The sequence below is a fragment of the Mustela nivalis genome (assembly GCF_964662115.1).
Source record: "Mustela nivalis genome assembly, chromosome: 12".
NCBI classification, from domain to species: Eukaryota; Metazoa; Chordata; class Mammalia; order Carnivora; family Mustelidae; genus Mustela; species Mustela nivalis.
Window position 1 is genome coordinate 88,705,317 of NC_139031.1, and position 7,135 is coordinate 88,712,451.

Consider the following 7,135-nt stretch of genomic DNA (forward strand, 5'->3'; position numbering starts at 1 on the left):
GCTAGTGGTCACTGCATTGAGCAGCGCAGATTCTGCTCGAAATGCTTCAAAACTCTGCACCGGATGACCTTCAGAGCAGACCCTCCAGACTGGACAGCTCCCTGGGTTTGTGCCCACATCTATGCCAGGGGCTTCTTAGGTTGCAGGGTTCTGTGCAGTGGACCAGTGGGGAGGGGAAGAGTCATTAGTGAGGGTCAGGGTGCTGAGAGCTGACTCTAGAACAACCCCAGAGACCCAGAGTCATTGGAATGTGCCAGTCTTCAGTGCCCTGAGAGACTGAGACCTTTTTGCTCAGGGGCCTGGTCAGAGCACAGGGCTGTGGTATTGCCAGGCAGCACAGTAGTACACGCCCTCGTCACTTTTCTCCAGTTTCATCATCCACAGACTGCAGCTGTTTCTATTCTTGCCCTTCTTAGCAGTGACTTTGTCAGCTTTCAGGACATAATCCGGTTGCACACGGAATGTGGACATGTCTAGGTAGAGGAGCCTCTTCGGTGCCGTACCCTCCTGGTGGCGGTACCAGTGGATGTAGCTGACCCAAGTGTCCACTTCGCAATCCAGAGTATGTGAACTGCCCACACGTGCCACCAACAAAGCAGTCTGATTCAGCTTGAGCCCTGCTCCACCACCTGCCAGGAGAGAGGGGAACAGTTGTAAGACAGTGATGGCCAGGACCCTCAGGGTGTCCCCTGTCCTCTGCACCGGGGAACAAGTCAGGACTTACCGGGAAACAGGAGAGCACACAGGAGGGCAAGGGGACCCAGCATGGTTCTGTCTCCCGCCTGGTGGAAAGAAACCCTGGGTGACCTCCTGGCTGCACCTGCTGGGAAGAGACTGTCTGGGTGTGTTGCAGAAGGCAGGTGAAGACCTGAGCCTCTGTTTCCCAGAGGCACCTGCAGTTACTAGTGAGAATGAGGCTGGGAGGAGAGAGGGAGGGGCCAGAGGCTGGGACAGGTCTGACCACAAGGCAGGAGGGAACATCAATGGTTAGGCTGCTGAGAATCACTGAGGACTCTTGGTGCAAGGAGGGCACCAGTGATATAACAGCAATCCTTGATTGGACCTAAGCTCCGCACTAACTGGTTTCTGCTCATTGTTTGACCAAATGCTGTCCTGGGTGAGACAAATGACATAAGTGAAACAATTCATCCTGGAGGGTGTAGTGCCCTTTCTTCAAAGGAGAACAGTCCATGGATTGGGAAGCTCAGAGTCTCACAAGCAGGGGAGCACTCTGCCCAGGGGTTTGGGGCAAGAGGGAGTTTTATAGAGACTTAAAAGCAGTAAAGGGAGGAATAGCAGGTCAGTCAGGGGATAAGGAGAGAGTGTTTGGCTTAGGTTGATTGGCCGGGGTTGCGTACCTGACCTTACTTAGAACAGGGGAATCATTGCAGATTCCTGGTGTTTGGTGCCTGCTTAGTTGGGATATACTATGTTTTTTGTCAAGGGCAGCATTTACAGGGACAGGGAAGTTACCTAAGTTTCAGTTTGCTGACTCGGCACCGCAGGCAGGAATGGATCCATCCTGGTTCTGGAAACGCATTTCACCAGGTGACAATTGTGTTGCTCTACTTCTCTTCTTGCTATGGTACATCTGTGCTCTTGTGTTATGGTGCTGAGAGGTCATATTGTTAAAGATGGGCATATTTAAAAAAAAAATAATAAGGGAAACTTTTGAGCAAGAAGCAAAGGGTAGCCAAGACTTCACCCCACACTCATATAGAGAGTGGAGGGTCCTGAGCAAGACCCTGTGTTCTCCAGGAAGAGGAAAATCAGGTGGCCCTTGAGGGAGCAACACTTCCTGCCCAGGTCATCCCACTGCTGCCATGAATGAAACTGCTCTGATGCCCCCAGAGATGAGAGACAGGGGCTCAGAGCAGTTGCGGACTCAGGCAGACCCTGTGCAAAGAGCCAGGTGCTGAAGCTTGGACATTTCATTGAATCTCTGAGAGGCAGGTGTGCTTTCCCTGACCAGGGGCAGCTCCCTTTTGCCCCAGGGAGAATGTGAGACCTAATCCAGTTTGACTTCTTCTCTAGGTCACAGGGAGTAAGTTGGATGTACAAGCGATGTCAACTTTTAGTGAGCATGAAAACCTTAAAAACACAAACCAGGAAAGCCATTGAAATGTTGTCTGCAGGGAACAGCAGGTTCAGACTGACTCCACGTGCATGGAAGCCTTATAGACCTGCTGACCTGGGGAATGTCCAGCCATGGGGCTCAGCCTGAGAGGCCGGTTCCCTCCACAGCCCACGATGTCATCTGATCAATGATGCACAAGGGGGGACGTCCTTCTCAGTTCAGAGCTGCCAAATTCGACACTTGGGAGAGTCTGAATGATACCTCATAACCCTGGGAGGATTTATTGCACTGACAAGGATAGAATGACAGCTCCAGTCCACGCCCTGCCACCTGACGGATGTATGTCCTTAGTAAAATCCCTGTAAATGGGAATAATAATGCTCACTTTCCAGACTCCATCCACCATGGGCCTAGGATTGGGCCGATTTGGTTGCTTTGTAAATCAATATTACCAGCCAGTCTGAAGTACGATGTGATTCTTATAACCACTTGTTTCGTATAACATGCCAACATAGTTATAACAACCAGATTTATCAGAGCAGCTCATTGAAATCTTAAAATACTTCATCTGTGCAGTCACATAAGTAATGGAGCCTTGATTTAAACACAAGACTAATAAATGCAAACTTGTCACAGCATCCATTCTATACATGTAGAATTCTCTCTCTATATATACGCATACACAGAGACAAAGAGAGTTACGTTTAAGTAAGTAAGGTCATGAGAAAGATTTCAGAGAGGTTGCAGAACTTAGCAATATCTCTCACATATCAAGGGAGCAAAGAGCAGAAGCTGTTCTTGAAGAGCAGTCATTCCGGTAACAGTGCTGGACCACAGAACACAATAGAAATTCTTCTAGTACTGGTGAATTAATAGCAGCTTGCCTTCTAGAGAGACTAATATATATATATATATATATATATATATATATATATATATATATTTTAATTTCATAACAGAAATCATTGATCCATTAAATAGTGTCAAATACACTTTATTGAATGCAATATATGGTACATATGGATTCCTTCCTTGCAAGTCTAAAGTATGTGTAATTCATCCCATTCTGAAGATGACAGAGTCTTCAGGAGATTGAGTAGCCCCACTAAGAAGAGCTCACCCAGAACTTCAAGTCAGCCAGGTTAATAGGTAAATGAAGCATGTGCACTATGTAACACGTTGGATGTTTTTCACTAAGATATTTTTTTTTTTTTAAAGATTTTATTTATTTATCAGAGAGAGGTAGAGAGCGAGCACAGGCAGACAGAATGGCAGGCAGAGGCAGAGGGAGAAGCAGGCTCCCTGCTGAGCAAGGAGCCCGATGTGGGACTCGATCCCAGGACGCTGGGATCATGACCTGAGCCGAAGGCAGCTGCTTAACCAACTGAGCCACCCAGGCGTCCCTCACTAAGATATTAATATATGTTCTCTCTGAGTTGTTGCTTTGAATACAAATTGTGATTTAACCTAATAGGCTAGATAGGTTTCTTATTTTTTTTTTTTTAAATAATAATGTGCTTCCCTCTTAAGAACTGCATTGTTTTATTACTTGCACTGACTTCTACCACCCCCTCCTGGCCATTGCAGGTATGTCTTGCACCTGATCATCTTCAGTATTGCTCACCAGGTCAGTGAAGTCTCTTACAGCGAACAGTCACTTAGGAGTGGAAGGGCCCAGAAATACAAAGCAGAAAACCTGTTTTTTCCAACTTTGTACTTAGTGTGAGTGGTAGTTTTTGGTGAGTGGCTCGTCCTTGCAAGGCCCCATTTTGCTAGCCTCAAATGAGAAAATAGAATGATAGGCTTGGTGTCATACGTACCTGTAAAAACTACAGAGATTTGCCTGTGAATATACATATTTGCATTCATATACAGGGAAGAGCTTTCCTGTCAATCCATGTCTGTCCATCTGTCTGTCCCCCCAGTTCATTGTCCCTCAGTGCTGCTCTTGGTGCCCCTGGTTGCAGACACTGCATTAATTCATCCACCGACAGTGACAGACACTCGTGCTGCTGCCCAGACTGGCTGTCAGCAGCAAGGCTGTCTCTGACAGCTCAGGGGCTCTGTACACTGGGAGTCCCCTGACCCCCATGCTGTCAGTCAGTCTACTGTTGACATGACTCTGGCCAGGTGTCATGTTATTGGGAATCTTAGCTGGGGGATGGAGGGTCAAAGTCCTGAGGGATGATTTCTGGGCTCCCCAACAAATAGGGGAGCCTGACCTCTGCATTTCAGGGCTCGCTTCTGTGGGGAGACTGCTTTTGCCTTCTGCATCTTGTGGGAAACAAAGTTGGCTTGCCAACATACTAACCTGCTGGACCCTGGGAGGAGGGAGAGTACCAACATCCAGGGAAGGATGGGCACCACGGAGAAGCCCACATTGCCCTGGTGTGTTTTCAAGGGCTGGAGACAGTGATGTGGGCAGGAGCCCAGCCTGGAGAGCTTTTCCAGGCATTAGGAGCTTCTGACTCAGACAGATGTCTTTGGCAACAGATGCCTGCCCAATGTCAAATGTCTAGTTCAGATGCTGCTGGATTATGTGTCTGTCAGCTGATGACAGCAGTGGCCAGTGCCTTTTACTCCCAAAGTGATCCTGTCACAGGTCCAGCCTCACATATGTTCTGTACCATCACTGTCTATAATGGTGAAGCCTCGTTTTGCAGTGTGAGCTCCTGGAGATTGCAATTCTCTCTCCTGGTCATGACTGTCCTTCCAGCTTTTTCCTGAGGGGCTTTCGGCTTGGAGTTCCCCATCATCCCATTCCCTTCTTGCCTGGACGATGATGTGGTTACTTGATTTCCAAATGTCACCTCAACAGGCAGAACAAGAACCAGTTAGTGTCTCCCCAGGTTAGGCTCCTGAGAACAGCTGGGACTGAGCTAGAAGGAAGACCCTGGAAGGGCTGATTTGAAGGGAGTTGCATTCAGGGGTGTAGGGATGTATGTGAGGTGGGTCTTGGGTCTCCATTCTTCAGTGAGCCCCAGAAGAAAATCAGAGCTGGTAGAGGACAGGGTGGGGAGAGAACGTGGCTCCTCTCTCCAGCTGTCAGGCCAGGCTTCCCTAGAAGACAGTGTGAGCCCCAGGGGAAAGGATATTCCAACACCTGAAACAGCCAGTGCCTCTTTGTTCCTGGTGATCCCAGTCCCAGGACACTAAGCACTGTGCGCATCTGAAGGGCCCTTTCCCTCAGGGAAAGAGAGATGGAAAGCAATCAGGCTGAGCTCAGACAGCAGCTCTAAGAGTCAGCGACCCTCCAGTCCCCTGTGATTTCATAGGTGCTGTAAGCCTGTGCTTGAAAGGCCTGCCTGCAGCCCCTCAGACTTGTGCCAGGGACAAAGCTTTCCACATCTTCTGTGTGCAGCATCATCAGTCTCATCTTCCAAACCTAATATTGGGTGAGCCCCTTCCCCCTACTGCTTCTAAAGGGTGAACATTATCATTCCTCTAACTTTCTTCTCCTTCAAGGTGTTTTGGGTGTTCATGTTAATTTTAGTATATGCTTGATAACTTGTGCACCAAATGCCTGTTGCACTGAATCTTTAATGAATTTGCTAAGAGCTACCATCATGAAAATATTGAGTCTTCTAACCCATAACATGGATCCTCTCTGGACTTATTTAGATATTCTTTAATTTTTTTCTCTGCAATATTTGTTCTTTTCCACATTCAAGATTTGCTCTTCTTTTCTTAAATTGATTCCTAAATATTTTATTTCTTTTGGTTCTATTGTAAATGAAATTGTTTCCTAAATTTCATCTTCAAGTTGTCAAGCCAGTATATAGAAATCCAACTGATATTTTGTACATTGAATGTGTACCTTGTGATGATGCTGACCTTGTTCATGAGTTCTACTTTTGGTTTTGTGTGCGTGTAGATTCTATGGAATTACCTACAAACAAGACCATGTCATCTGTGGGGGAAGACGTTTGGCATTTCCTTTTCCATATGCTAGAGATCTTCGTATTTTTACTAGTCGCACTCTCTAGAATCTGTATTACCATGTTGAATAGAAGTGTCAAGAGCAAACACCCCAGTCTGGTTCTGTTCTTTGGGGAAAAGCATTCAGTCCTTCAGCATTAAGTATGATGTCAGCTTTGGGTTTTCATAGATGTCCTTTATCAGGTTGAAGGTGTTCCTCTGTGTTGAGATTGTTCCTTCTGCCAATGGAACTATTCTCTTAAGCTCTCTAGTGAATATTTCATTTCGGGTTACAAGTTTTCTATTCTAGACTTTAGTTCTTTTAAGTACATGTTTGTGTTGTACCTTTGGTATACTTGTAACAATATGCATTTTTAGCTTTTTGTATTTATTTCATTTATTTATTTATTTTGGGCTCCTGTCCACCACCAGCAGGTCCAGGATGTCGCAGTCACCACGGTCCAGGTAGAGCAGCAGCGCGCACGTGGGGCTGGTGCCCAGTCTCAAGCTGAGCTCGCCCCTGCTCACCCTGTATGACCAGTGCGCATAGGGAGCCCAGGGCCCAGGGCCGCCACCCAACTGATGCTGCCAGTGCCAGACTCTAACGCCAATGCCCGCAACAGCAATGGCGGCAAATGGGACGACGGCCTTTATAGGTCCCCGCCCTGGCGACGCTCATGCTTTGTAGCTATGGGCGCATGGGGCATGCAAGGGGCGGGGCATCCCCTGCGCGAAGCAAAGCTCCCTCGCTGGCTCACAGTGCGATGGGCCCGGCTGCGGGCGAGGCGCAGAGGCCCTGGTACCAGCTTCATCCAGGCAGCGGCTGTGGCAGCAGTGGCAAAGGCACATTTCCCTAGCTTCGGCTCCAACTAACGATGTGGGAGGGATGCCTTAGCAGCCACCAAAAACAAAGCTGTGATCCTCTTGAGTATTTTAAAAGTATTTTTGAACATGAACTTGTTATAGCTACTTCGAAGTAACCGCACACCTCAAAGAGTTTGTATTGAGTGGTAGGGTTATCACCCCCTAACAACAGTCACAATTTTGTGATTCTTTGACGATCTTATTATTTTTTATTGAAAAATATTTGTTGAAAATATATTGTAGCAACTTGAGATTGTGACTTTCCTCCAGAAGGTT

General features: G+C 47.3%; 1 gene segment (V, D, J or C); it reads right to left on the reverse strand.

The window, feature by feature from the left end:
- The window catches only part of LOC309844791 (T-cell receptor gamma chain C region 5/10-13-like), a 47,495-nt gene extending 46,616 nt beyond the window's left edge, over positions 1–879 (reverse strand). Inside the window, exons 1-2 of the C gene segment in view lie at positions 725–879; positions 313–629 (exon numbers count right to left, since the gene is read on the reverse strand).
- Positions 880–7,135: the final 6,256 nt, after the last annotated feature.